Below are 15,130 nucleotides of genomic sequence, written 5' to 3'. Positions count from 1 at the left end.
GCACGTTTTCTATACACTCCACACTGAATTGTGTTTTCTTGGGTAGAAATTGGAGATGTCAAGAAAAGACAGAGTTGACACAGTAAGAAAAATCCCCACTTCTATTCCATTTCTTTTCTTGCCTTTGTATTTTCCTTTTCCTTTCTTTAGAAGGAAAAATGGTGTCCAATATTTCATCTTGATACAACAATAATCTAGTAGACAAAGTTCAAGGTGTATATCTTTGACAGATCTCTGCATACCAGAATACTGGTATACACATGCATATATAAACCTCCCTAGAAGATACTGGATTCTGGACTGGATCATTATGTTTTAGAGAAATACAAGCATGTTTTATTTTTTAAGCTCCTGAAATGATATTCATGTCTTCAAGCACATTTTTTTTAGAAAGCTGAGCAGCCTGCTTCCGCAGGAGTCAACAAGAGCACAGCAGGCTTGGGGTATGCCTCATGAAATATACAGCCCCATTTCACATTCTTAAGTATTCATCAAGTTTATTCTCAAGTTCACCAACTATATTTACTGGAGTTAGTCAAACTTGCTTCTCCTTCACTCCAAATCTGCTGAGAGAGGTTAATCCAAGGAGCCTCTCTCCCAAATCAAAAGTCGCTTTGTCTCCATATCCTCTTACAGATAGATTAGATTGCATTACCAAGAAGAAATAAGTAGCATGCCTTTTCCTCCCTAGAGTTAGGGAGAAAAGTCCACTAAGACGGACTGGGCCTCCATGGGACAAATTCATTGTTAGTTCTACTGAAGAAGGACCAGAATACCTTTCCTGCTTCCTTTCCCCCCTCCCTCTTCCCTTCGCCCCCACGATTTTCAATTCATTCCGTTTTCCTAGAATATTTGGTGTGGGAGTTTACTGTCCTCCTTCACTGGCCAAGGAAAATATGGATTGTAAAGAAGAATTAGAAGAAAAAAAAAAGCTCAGCAGCTCCAACACATTACTTCCTACTCAAGAAATAGAATGACCCTAAATCATATATCTCATCCAAATACGCTTAACTATAAAGGGTAGCAGAACTTCAGGCTTACTTGATCTTGGTAAATTTTCATTTGATCTTAATCAGCTAAGGTAGGCAATCCAACATTTTTTACAAAGGCAAATATTTATTCAAAACTCCATTAGTAATATCACTAACAAAAGATTAAGAACTATTCACCCACCCTTATTTTTCCTTTTATATATCAAAAAAGAAAAATCCTTACTCACCTAAACATAAGAAAACTTCTAGAAGTGCTGATAATACGAATATGAGTAAGTATGTACCGTAATTCTGTTCCAAAATAAAATAACTCCTTCCCCCATTGCAATGCTGAGACTTAAAGTTGTGATCTTTGAATTTATTTACTTATTTTATCTTCACTGACTTGCTTTCCAAATCTGTTCCTTCCAGTGATACGGAAATTTATTTTTCTTATTGATATTATTTATTTACAAGACTCAAAGAGCAGTGGTTTTAAAAACCAAAACCAATATTGTGAAATTCAAAATAAAATTGCAAAAGCCAGTAACACATGCAGAGATATATATAACAGTATTCTTTTTTAATGAAATGCTACACGTAAGTTATCATGTGACTGCAATAATTTTCAGTATGGCATGGCAAAAATTGATGAAATTGGTTATGATATTCACTAACTGGTAGGTGAGGGGACAATGCCACAAATTCCTAGGAGTTCAGTAGCTCCCGAATTAGAAATTAGTTTGAAATTACCGATTCCTCCAGGGCACCTCTACCCGTTTCTAGTCTTCACTTCCTACATGGCGAGCTTCAAAATAAATCAATTCAAAGTAAAATTCTACTATTACTCTGTTGCAATTATTGCCATTCACTTCAGGTAACACCTGAAACACCTGCTACTTTTTCCTGAAATTACTCCCGTTTGCTTAGAAAGTTGCTAGGCGTTCTTTGAAAAGAAATATTAAGTCACATTCCCCTCTGTGCTCCACTGCTAGCAATTCCCACTTAAACTAGCTTTTTATGAATAAGCATGTTGCCTACTTCTCAGAAATCTTCATTATCTAAGGAAATTAGAACAAGTAGCCCTCTGAGCTGGGTAAGTACCTGCTCTGCTAATGCACTGCAGATGTTATTGATTTTAATTGGTAAGAGTCACTAATACATCACCATCTCCCAAGATAAAATGCATCTCCCTTTATGAAAATAAACACCTTCACTTAGGCTCAGTGTTTATCTTTTGATAAATGTCTCTGCTTTCCTTCTGTATTTATCATCCTAGGAGGAGGAGACCATTATCTGCAACAGCATTCAATTCCACTGACATTATTATCACTTACACCTCCTCTGTCTTACACCTCTTGGCTCTTTCACCATTTTCGTGTTTAGAGTAGTATTTATCAAAGGAAGTTGGAAATTACCAGCGTCTCAATTTTGTTTTTCATCTGATTCATGAAGCACTTCTCATAATGTGAAAAGCAGTTCATGAATTGCTTGAGAGCCAGAAAAAGAATAGTAGTGCATCTATTTCCATATAAATGGCCTCATTACTATGCAGGCTTGTGATAATTTATGAGATGGGATCCTTTTCTGAAAACAGGGGTCCTGCTGCCAATGTCCTTCTGTTTATACAGAAGGAAATACAATTTCAAAACTGTTTAAGAAATATAACTTCTAAATCAGTAAGGCGCACCCCACTTTGACCCGCAACAAAAGCACCAATTAGGCATCGGTTTTTAGAAGACAACCAGTGGTGTTTTAATACTAGCATGCCTTTTTTCTCACCACAGTATAAAGCAGTAAAGCAATATCATTCAGCAAGAGGTAAAATGCAGTTTTGAGAAGGTCTTAATATCATATAAGAACATATGTTAAAAATACACAGATAATACAGATGAACATGCACATAAGCATGGAATCCAAAACATTATGGGGAATACTTGTGCCTAAACCTAATAAAATTATTTTTATAATTGCATTTAAAATTGAAATATCTATATGAGAAAAGACGGTTAGTGATCAATTTCTTCCATTTATAGGGTTTTGTCTGCATGTTAATTTTTGCTGTTGTTGTGTTTAACACTTACTAATTAGATAAGTTTTATCCACAGAGAAAAGTTTAAGTTTCCTCTAGATTTAGAATAAAATGCTTGTATATTCTCCCAAAGTTACTGTTTTACCACCTCTGTCTTACGAAAGCACATTGTGGATATCAAAGAAACAAGGGCTTGTGTGAAACCTGTCGCTATTTTCCTGTCCTAATCAGTCAAAGAACAAAATTGCTCACAGTATTTTGCTGATATTAGTTTTTTACTGAACTTTAATTTGAAAGGTGAAATAGTCTGCACTGGTTCTTTGTATAGATATAAAGAAAAAAATCTCCTTGTTTTTAAAAAGGTTTTTAAAAGAAAGCAAAGATTCGAAAAGGTGATCTTTTAAAAATACATCCATTCAGTCTCTTATAGAAAATGTAGAAGGTACTTCTCAAAATTTTGCCCAGTAAATAAAGTAAATCTTAGCTTTCAGGGAGAATGCAAAATTCCAGAATGTGAAAAAAGCATTTATTTATTTTTAGTTTACTTATTTCTCTGTGTACTACTATTTCTAATTGTAAGTGCCATGAGGTAACAGTATGGTACAGCTGGTACTGCTTAGCTACTTCACTCTGTATGATACTTAATTTTGAAATTTAATGTAATTTAAATTAAGATGCAAGTAGATGGAGAAAACGTGAGAACCATAGAGGATGAATAAAACATTCAGACACCACATAGACTGAAGGAAGCCCTGGCATTTTCAGGTAGAGACTGTAAGAAGATGGATATCCTAGCCTTATCATTTTCATACCTTCTGTGTCAAGAGGAGCATAGGGCTGAAATGAATTCATTAATTAGCATTTACAAGTTGTTTCAGACTGTTTGTTGCTTTATCTCCATAATGTAAAATATTCTTTGTTGACAACTAGCACTATATCAACATAATTTTTTTTTGAGGTGCTATTGACTTCACAGTTGCAACCGAATGTTGCATCCTGTTACATCCTTTTGGCTATCACCGCTTGAAGCTCGATTACTGCATCTCAACTCAGAGGGCTGAGGCTTCTGCACAGCTGAAGCCCGTGGGGGTAGGAGCATTGCTTGCATCTCCAATCTTCCCAAAGATTAGCACACATACAGAACTTGTGTTATAACCGAAGCTGGTCTGTTTTCAAGTGCTACACTGAAACGCTTCTAATACTAAAACGCTTCCACTTAATACTAGTCTTTTTCTGTGTAAAATTTGGCTTTTTGCATTAACAAGTTTCCTACTTTTTAAAAGTGGTTATCTCAAACAGTAGCGGTGAGCAATTTAACCTAATTCTACATTGAATTACAAATAACCTATTCTATGAGCTGAAGGGTAAAATTCATTAGGAGAGTCCCTGCTCATGGTATGAATAATGGACTGGTAAAGATGTAAAGCCCAATTTCAAAACTCAGGAACAGAATTTTTCTATGATACCATTATGGAACATATTTAAATTCTATATTCTATTTTCTACTTTAACTTCTACTTCACTGATAGCTTCTGAAATAGCAATTTCTATTCCTGACATTTTTACATTAAGGTTTATTTATTTATTATAAATTTACATGTATAAGCATACATACGCACACATATAGAGAATATTCCTTAGAGATCTGGGAAGTTCCCCCAAAGCAGCATGAATCTTCTCATCACTCTCATCAGTGGCAACATGTAGCCAACTAACAGACTTTGAGCAATCCACCATATTTAAGGAGATACCAAAGAAAACCTTCCTTTCAACAGTCAGTTTTCCTTGGCAATACTTAAAAGAAACAAAGCCATAGGCTAAGTTTGTAAGTATAACCAATTTTGTAAATGTGAGGAACTGAAGATACTATATAATAGAAAAAAGAAAATGACAAAGCCATGTAGAAATCACCATAATTTAAAATTTTTCTGCTTTTTCAGAATTTCTCTGAAAATATCTGCCTTTCAGAAGATGTTGCATATTGGGAGGTGATGTTAGATTGTTTCTAAGAAAATTAGGCATGGATGGGAATGAGGTGGGAAGGAGTTATTTAAAAATCCCCAAATATCAAGTTCAGAATAGCAAGCTAGTTTCAATTTCAGCCACAGAATTGCTGCTTTAGCACCATAACATTTCATGTTTCCATCTAAAAAAGTGTATCCTTACCAAAATAATTCACAGAATAACAAGACCCAAACAACTAACTCACTTTCAGATAAACAGTCAATAGCAGTACTGAATAGAAAATGGAAAACCTGAATCTCAGACTCTTGCTCTCAGTATAAATAAAACTTTTTCCTCTTTTATTCACTATTTAAAGTTTTAATGACTATCATGTTTTCCCTTATTCTAAGTTTTACTACATCAGCCAGTAGAGCCATTGTTACAGAAATATGAACCACAAATTTTGACACCTGGGGGGGAGATGGTAGCAGAGAAGGTATCTACGTACAGTTCTGAACACCTACGTTGTGATATAGTTCTGTGACGGAAACAAAACTGAAATAAGCCAACAATTTTCAAACTTAAAATGTAAATTCAGAGGGTCATCATAGGTCTGTTATGTTTAGCTTAATTCTAAAGTATACACACCTGCAAGGACCGTAAGCAGCACTGCTCACTGAAGAAGCATCAAAATATTTAATAGATCAGTTTTACTCTTTGAGAGATCTTGGGAAATATAAACCCCTATAATTTATAAATGCTCCTGAGAGCTGAGTCTGCAAAAGTGCTATGACTGAACATAAACTATCAAGAAGTGAAACTAAATGGATTGTATTTGTGAGACACGGCAGGCTCCACATACCTCTCTTGAAACGACTTGTTTGTGGCCTAGAAGCTTGTTGTAAATATTGTGATAAAGCAAGTGCCAGAATAGGAAGCAGTCATGCATGTGATAGGAAAATTCACTGGCATAGCTTGGTAATATATATAAACACTTACATTTATTTGTCTGCTTGCTTATATTTTTACAGCAGACTGACTCATATTGGATGCTCTGAAACACTTTAATATATGCAGGTTTTTACAAAGTATCTTTGTAATTATAAGAAAGAAGTGTTTTGCTTTCTTTCAAGAATGATTACAGGAGATTGGTCATGACAATTTAATATCCTGCGTTAGGTCACTTCATCTCTCCTGATTTCTCCATAAACCTGCTGGAAAAGGTTGCTGTTCATTTATGCTTTTTTTTTGTGAATTACACTGAGCAGTACTAGAACCAGTAAGAGCTAGAAAATTGTTTCTTACTGTCAGTGACCTCCTTGTAGTTTACTTCCTTATTTTATCATAATGGAGACATATGCACATGGTGAAGATTTCCCCACCAAAGAGAGGGCTGTGATCCTTGACCTTAATGGCAATGTTTTTCTACCTGCCCAAAACATTACCATTAGTTTAGTGACAGTGAACTTTGAGTAGATTTAAGTGTGATTTGCTATTCAGTGAGAAAAGTGCAGTCTACTGAAATAACTACTGCTGTGACTAAAACAATGGGTTATCCATTAGATTACAGTACCTCTTACAAGTTTTCGTTTGTCTAGACTGACTAATTCATCTTCTGAACACTTGATCGCCACTGTTAAGACTATTTATTTGTACCTAAAAATGAAATAGAGCTCTCTAATAAGGGCCCAAAGACTACTGAAATTGGTGCGAGTCTTTTCCTTGACTGCAGGAGGATCTCTACATGCAGAGTTGCTACCTTTTTCGGATGAGGTACAGAAGGCCTGCTTCTGTTGTCACTGACTTTCATGTAAATTAGGATTAACTCCATTGCAGTTGAGCTAATGGAATTACACTGCTGTGTGTGATGACAGAATCAGGCTCTCAGCAAGGGCACTTTCTGGGTAAAGGCTGAAAGCTCATCATTTGTTGTAAAAACAAGACATATAGATGCCTAACATCAAATTTATTATGAATGTAAGCTCTTGTTACTAATCAGAGACTGACTGCTTTCACACACAGACATGTGATCAGTCAGTTAGGATCAAATTATCAAACTGTGCATCTTGAATGTGGTTTAGTAATTTAGTGTTATTAATCAAGTGAGTGTTCACAGCAAAACATGCATACTTCTGGAAAACAGTGTGAATCTATTACAAGAGTGAGTTTCATTTCCTAATCTCGGCTAAGGATTCCCTGCTTCCTTAGAAAACAGAGTTTATGAGTTCACGTTGCCCATCATTCTCCACCCTCTAATTCTCCAAATAACACCAGCCTTCTAATCCATACTTAGGTCAAGGTCAGCCCCATCTGACACTGGGACTATTGTACCAAAGACATTAAGCTCCCCTGCTTGTTAGAAGAGGCAGCATGACCAGATTAATGCTCTCACTGAAGAACTGCTTACAGAACAGATTCAACCATTATCCGAGATTCCGCACAACAGATGGCATGGGAGAAAATCACCCGTCATACACGCTGCCACTCACACAAATACTTGTTAAATAGGATGCAGAATAGTCACTAATGAAGATAACAAGTAAGAGAGTATTATTCTGCTCTAAGGCTTGATTTGACTCAGAGGAAGCACCTCCATCTATCTCAGACCGCTATTTCTTTTCACAGAATTTCTTTGATGCCTTTTTCTTTTAACATGTTTTGTTCTGTTACCTTGATGATATGGTGGAAAACAGTAGAATGAGACTTCTTCTAGCTTTCTTGATAAATTTCATTCCCTTAAAAACAAACTTAGGTTGAAAAGTCAGTTTTCATTGTGTTTCTTGCTGAGCCAGTCCAATTAGAGTCACGCTCTGCTGATGAATTCTTGCTTGTCTCATCTTGTTAGATGTCAAAGTCTTCATGCTAAACATTTATATAGAGAGAGTTTTGATGTCCACTTAATTTAAATACCTATTGTCTTCCAACAAATTTAATAACCTGTTATTCAGTCATGTAGATGCCTGCTTTATTCTGATATTATATCTCAGTTTGCAGATAATTTCAGGTAGTGTAGAAACAGATTGGAGTGAAAGAAAATGCTCAATTCCTTTTTAAGGAAAATAGGAGTGAAATTAATATATATGAAAGCAAAAAAGAATGTAAAAGTTCCAATCCCTCCACATCTAGGCCACCGGGCTAATGTGACATAGGTATATCAATTATTGTATCCAATAAGATGCAAATGAATATGGCAGATACATTTATTCTCTAGTTATGGCCCCCCAATTTAAATTACTAGTTAATCCCCTTAAGTCTGGAATGACTGAAAATGAAATCTGAATCACTGAGTGACCCAACGAAAGTCCACTTTTAGAAATGACATTTAAAAAGTTTCAATAGAAGGGCAAAGTAGTACTTGCTTCTGGGTAGTCCTAGATGTTCAAGCAGTCTCTGTGGAGATGTGGGTTTAGTTCTTAGAACTGAAACATCAGCCGAGGTCAGGTCTCCCACTCCAAAAGCATGCAGCTATGATGAAATACCTGTGATTATGCTGTATGGGGACACTCCCCTTCCTCACAGAGATGACATGTTTTGAGATTACTGACTGAATTGAGCTCCTTTATGAAGGGACGCCTACTTTTCCAGATCCCAGCTGGGTACAGGCTTTCTCAGAGCCTTCAGAGAGAAGGCTTGTGTCTTCAGCCTGAAGATACAGAAGGGATTAACTCCAGGTTCCTGTGAACGTTAAAGTAAAATAGTAAAGTACCTATGGAATGATGACAGTAACAAGCTGAAGGTTTCTTTCGATATGAAATAAAATTCTTTTGACTTACATCCTGCCCACTCTCCTTTCAGATATCAAAGTCTCCTGCTCAACCCAGGCAAAATTTACTCTTCTCTCAGGACCAATGGTTCAAATGAGAATAGAATCTCAAGAATCTATAAAACAGGATAAAAGGTTTCTGGAACTTATGCCCTTCTTCTCGTTTACCAAGAATCTTCCAAGAAGTTGCCACTCTGCTGTGCAGAGCTAGGGAAAAAGCAGAAGAACCACAGATGTGAAACTGAATGTACAGTCACCAGAACATTTATGTTACTGTTGGGATACAGAAAAAACAAAACAAAACACTGCTGGATCATCACCACCACACTGACAGGAATAGACTAAACTGCACTAATGTGCAAGTTCTGCTGGACTATTTTTCCAATTATTAAGATTCCTGGTATAAGGCAGGGGAAATTACCTTCATGCTAACAATAAGGCAATCAGTGAACAATTGCGACATGTTAGATTAGAATTTATTTCAGGACTTGTTGCTAACTATCATTCGGTGTAACTCAGTGGAATTTACTGCATTTCTAACATGGCGGTAGAAAAAAGAGGTGAACCTAGCCTGCAGGTTTAGGTCAGGAGCTGTGTCCATGACAATAACCAGAAATACAATTAAGGCAGTCTTTAAGTTCCCTTTCTAAACCAATCATACTTTTGTCCATCTTCTCATTTTTTTATTACCTATCAGCTGTTTTATAGACATTCCTATTTTATAAACACATGAATATTTGTCACTTGCTCTCTTTATTTTTTTCTCTCACACATAAACTTCCTTTAATACTCCATCAATGGAGAATATTTCACTTTCAGTGTCTCTGAGCAGCATAAAACCATTCTAGAGACCTAGCTCTTTTTAAAGTGACTATTAATTACATACATCTAAAAAGACTATCTATTGCTATCTGCCTGTAGTGCAGTTATAATTGTCCTAGACAATTATGAGGCATCGTATGTTTTTCAATATGTCCCATTCAGACAGTAAGTGACCTGTAAAATCTGTGAGAACTATAAGACCTCTATGACATCTTATGCTGCATTTATTGAGTTTTCTGGATACTAACCTTTTGCTATTTTCTCTTTTTTATAAACTAAGCCATGCTGTCTTGATCTGGAGATTGTTGCCAACTTTTATTTCAAAATTAATTTTTTTCTGCCATTAAAAAGAATAGCAAGATTCCTGCCCTGTTCTTTATGTTTTCATTGACCTAAATATTAGGATAAACAGAATCATTTTATATTCTCATCATCAACCTTCCTTCTATTCTAATGAGATTGTTTTTGCTTTTCAAAGAGAGGAAACAAAATGCACATTTCTGTGAGGTATTATGGACAGACAGCCAAGCTCTTACAGTGGAAAATATTAGGACATTTACAACCGTTATGTAAAATATGATATACATTGCTGCTTTTCATAAAATAGTGCTTATTTCTGTTCTCTGCTAAGGGGCACTACGTATCCGGGCTTTCAGGAAAAACAAGGAAAATACATTTAAAGCCTATCTGGATTGTAACTTATTTTATTTATACAGAAAGCCATCTGCAAAGAAGGAAGATGAACAATGTTCAAGAAGACAGTTTTCTACTTTTAAGAATTTTTGCCTAATGGAAGGCTTAAGGAAGCCCATTTCGGAAGCACAGACAAAAACAGTGAACAGTTCTCCTGCAGTAGACCTTCCTGCAGAAAAATATATACATCTGACAGTTTTTGACAAATTGTAAAGAGTTCTGATGTCTAGAAAAGAACTTCTTCTACGAGCACGCTCAGCTTTCTGTTGCATGCTACTAAGAACAAAGAAGTACATGACCTCAATTTCAAAAAAATGCAGTGTGATGAATAGTAAGAATATAGTCAGTAAGGCAAACTTTCATTGCGCTCCCTTCAGCCTTACTCTCACATCTCTTCAGCATATTTCATTCCTCATGCAGGGAACTGGTGAACAGACATCTTTGCTTAATTACATTTATTTAATTAAAGACTCATCAACATTGTAACTGATTCAGCAACAGCCCGAGACAATTCTTGCTTTATTTGCCCCTTTCTTTTTCAGTCTTGTCCCTTTAAATTTTCTGCTGTCCTATGAGGGGGACTTCCTGCCCTAAAGGGTGAAGTCTACTTAATAATACAGAGTTCACTCATGCTAGGGTCACGTTCAGCCAAGAACAGAGGGACTATGTTGTGTCATGGCTTTCTACTACTACAACTTTATTTCCTGCATCTAACATCTCCTTCTTGCCTTTGACACCTGCCTCAATCCTCTTTCCTGGCTCCTCTATCCCAAAAACCGATTATTCTTTTGTATTCCTAAAATGAGGAATAATAGGGACTACCAGAGCAAAGTACAAAGACGTCTTGCCAGCTTTATACCAACAGCAGAAATCCTCAGAGAGCAGTTTTGCCTGCTACAGAGTTACTTTATGCTGCTTCAACAGCAGAGAGGTCACAGAGAATCAGAAATTCAGGCCTGCCACTGCTGCGTGACAGTAGGATTTTAGAAGGCTGTATTAAACTTACTGTAATGCAGATACTTGGTAACATCAAATGAACTTTTGCATGTAATATGGATGAATTCAGAAAGACCAACTTCAGCTGAGAGCTTACAGTCTAGGTTTCCTCTCTAGACAACAGAAAGCAACGAGTTCCTCCAGGAGACGGTTCAGAGACAGGTTATAGCTCAAGCTGCTCTGGGGGCTCTTAACTTTAGCCTTCCTCTTCTAATTTAAAAGGCAAGAAATCCAGGGGGAGTAGTTTTCCTGAAGTCAACTGCCATGAATAACCTCTCCCACCTCCAGCTCTAAATCAAAAACACGATGGAAACTCTGTTCCAAGACATCTTCAGAAATCACACTCTCAATTTAAGTATTGCCTGACATGATTTGACAATTTTACAATGGATGCCACTGAATGATGCAATTCCCCTCAGACCTACCTCAGTCTTCTGAAGTTCTCCAGTTACCAGACACCAGAAGCCCTAGATTTTTTATAACATCTCACTAGTAACTGTTGAATACAAATTGTATTGTATTCATATGCAAATCTACGTAAAACCAATTCACGGACTGTGCACTGTGTATACTGTGCTAGACTTTTTCCTTTGTGGTTCAGCTTTCTCTTCTGTAAAATGGGAGTAATAATAAACATTCTTATACTGCTTTTCCTCTTTCCTCACTCAGAAGAGAACCACCTTGACAAAAATGGCAATTACTGTGTATTACTAATAAATTTGTATTAGCATTACTGAATACCAGAAAGATCACTCACATTTTGAGAGATTATTAGATTTTTTGGTGCATACAGAGTTTCTGATATTATAGCCTAATCACTAGAACTTCATTTTGCTAATGAACAGCATATAAATGCTCATAACTAAATGACATTTTTACCTCACTTTGATTCCTAAATCTCTGAAGACTGGAAGAGTCTTCCTGGAAAGTATCCAGATACGTTTATACCCTTCCCCAAGCAGCTGTAGGCAGGCACTGTTGGAGACAGGATACAAAGCTAGAAGATATTTTGTGTGACCTGGTCTAGCTTTTTAAAATTATATTCGTATTCCATAAAGGAACTTTATTTAGTTATTTCATTAATCTGGTGGGTTTCAAGTAGTTTTACTTAGCTGGGGGACATAGCTGTCTGTAACCTATGTTTCCAGTTGTGCAGATACGATGTGGTACCCCTCACAAAATCATAATCTCATAGCAGAGAAAGATATTCTGTTAGACTAACCCTACAGGAAAAAGTGAGAAGACCTAGGAACTCCTCCTGCTATTTCAAAGCCACTTTCTTTGTAATGTACCATCTGTGTGGGAGAAGTGTCCATGAGACACGTAAGGGGATTTTCTCCTGAAAACAGAGGAGCTGAATGTTAAAATTCTTAAGTCAGCTTATAGTTTGTAAGACAACAAGCAGTGCCTCACAAACTGCTCCTTCCTATAAACAGAAAACCATTTAAATAATGAGCCTCAGATCCAGTTCCATAATATGCCTCCTTCTAGAAGGTGGAGCACTCCAATGCCTGGTGGAATCAAAATAGTACTATTACAGGGTGCTACATTATCCAAAATAGAAAGGTGGAAGTAAGTCTCAAAGTCTCTCTTTTTTCCAACAGAAAAAGCATTCCCAGAGGTTTTCTTGAGGTCCTTAGCCTGGGGATATGCCTGCAGCTCAGTGATATCACTGAGTTCTGAGAAACAAATACAACTATATTATACTAGAAACATCATGAAAATGACATGCAATGAAAGGAGGAAAAAGAATTCAAAATGATAAATGACAATCATATTCCTGCTCAAATTGAATATTGATGCTGAGAGGCTTTGCCACCACTGCACTCAAATTGGGATTCAAGGCAAGAACTCCAGGGGCCTCACACTGTTTTCCAAACATGCTTGAAAACTGTTTTAAAGTAGCTTATCTCCTGTCCAGATAATGATGATATTCACGTCTCACAAGGAACAGAAGATGATTTAAATATCAAAGCTGTCTTTGAATGTCCCTATACAGTTTAGGTAATTACTTCAGTGTTCCCTGCTTGAGGAACACAGCATACACCTCCTCACCCACTCCGTGGCAGCCTGCAAGTTTTGATTTAAAGCAATTAAAAATAAGTGTCATCTTGTCTTACTCATCACCATTTCACTTGAAAAAAATGTTATATAATGTACTGTCAAAAAAGTGACGTAATTATATGTGATATAAAATGAGAACCATTAGGTCTTCAGAAAACCAGTGTAAATCCAATATGCTGATAAATCAGCTTTTAAAACTTTTATTTGCTACTCATAAATCCCTTACAAACACTTGTCCTTGAGCTCTAAAAGTTCAGTTTGAGAGGATGTTGTAGATCCTTCCGCCATAAAAACAATTTTACATTTGTTTTAAAAATGGGAAGTATGGCAGTCCTAACTGTTGTGTTCGGACACGGTAGAAAACATGAAACAAAAAGTTAGCTGGAACAATGAACTGCACTTACATATAAGTCCAAATAAAAGTCTGAAAAACGGAAAGCTGTCCAAAGCTCAGATTGAAACTTAATTGGGCTGTAATCCTCTATCATAGAGGAAGACAGGAAAATTACAGATTGCAAATGACAGTACTGCTAAACTCCAATGAGTGTAGAGCCTTCTCAATAAGCACTGTAGGGATGTGCATTACATCAGCAAAAATCCATCAGTTTTGTCACTAATTTGCCTATACAATTTTTTTTCCAAATAATCTTCGCATAACAAAGGCAAAGCAAAAAGGAGGAAAAGTTTAAGGCAGAATATTTCTGCTATAGAGTGTAACATTTTGGAGTTTTGCAGATGTCCTTTCATATTCTGCTGATCTGCAAATTCAGCTATTCATAGTGAGGTACCAGGTTTCGTATATTACAAATCTCTGTAATGAAATAGATGTATAATCACAGAAATCCTGATTACTAAATTCAGTACTTTAAAGGATACAGAAATGTGAAAATGAATGTCTATTCATATAAAACTGAAATCTCAGGTTTCACTTGGACTCTTTGTTTCACATGATATCACCTCAATTCAAAGTTCATCACTGATTCAAAGTTCCTTCATTCAAGAATGTATCTTGTTTTTTTCTTTAATGCGTTTGACTGTAGTGAATATCTTAAGTTATATCTTTTAATTTACTTCCCTTATTGCTGTAGTTTGCATCTATGACCATGTTCTCCCATGTCTATGATCTTAGATATAACTCAAAAGTGGAGGATAGAGGAGAGAGTATTTGATTATAAACTTTAGATAAGAAAATTGTATGAAAAAATTATGAAAAAACTATCTTCGATGCAAAATGAATGTTCAATTTTGATTGAAAAAGTCCTTGAGGCTGTCTATACTCATTACAACACCATCTCAGGAAGTACTCTGCATAATTATCTATTTCTCAGCCTTTCTTTTGCCAGAGATCTGATTTTCAGCTGCCAATAATCAACACTGACCTACTGACTTCAAGGTTCTAACGTAGTCCAGCAGCTGTTTTGTCTATTGAAGACTCAAAAGGTATCACAGGATATACTTTTATACTTTAGCTGAAAGAATGATTAAACACCTTTCCTTCTAGTCTTACCTCTGAACAACGGGCTCAGCGTTCTGTGTTTCACTTTGTTAAACCTCAAAGATGTCAAGTAAAAATTTTAGTGATTTTTGAAATCCCATCAGAACAACCTTTTTACCCTCCTTCTTTTAATTCAGTACAAGGGGTGGAGGGGTGGAATGGGAATAAATCCTACATGGCCATAAAAAGGCATAAAACGGTTATTCATGGTGACTGGTTGCTTCACATTCTGCAACAAAATGCCCTTTTCTCCCTAGTACGCAGCCTTACCACAGGAATTATTGGTGTTTGCACAATATTGCTCCTAAACTGAAGTTTGAAAAACATCACTGCCATGAAAAGTAGTAGTG

At 36.3% G+C, this 15,130-nt stretch overlaps 1 long non-coding RNA gene across 3 annotated transcripts in view; it reads right to left on the bottom strand.

The window, feature by feature from the left end:
• Positions 1-15,130, bottom strand: part of LOC112989020 (uncharacterized) — a 55,331-nt gene that overhangs the window by 15,049 nt on the left and 25,152 nt on the right. Inside the window, exons 3-4 of one of the 3 annotated variants that reach the window (XR_003260695.2) lie at positions 8,721-8,826; positions 7,618-8,622 (exon numbers count right to left, since the gene is read on the bottom strand). The exons of the other annotated variants lie outside the window; for them this stretch is intronic. This is a non-coding gene — a long non-coding RNA (uncharacterized LOC112989020). The remainder of the gene's footprint in view (positions 1-7,617; positions 8,623-8,720; positions 8,827-15,130) is intronic. 3 annotated transcript variants of the gene reach the window in all.

This window comes from Dromaius novaehollandiae, chromosome 7, assembly GCF_036370855.1.
Source record: "Dromaius novaehollandiae isolate bDroNov1 chromosome 7, bDroNov1.hap1, whole genome shotgun sequence".
Classification (NCBI taxonomy): Eukaryota; Metazoa; Chordata; class Aves; order Casuariiformes; family Dromaiidae; genus Dromaius; species Dromaius novaehollandiae.
The sequence above is the reverse complement of the archived record's forward strand: the minus strand, read 5'-3'. Positions and strand labels throughout refer to the sequence as shown.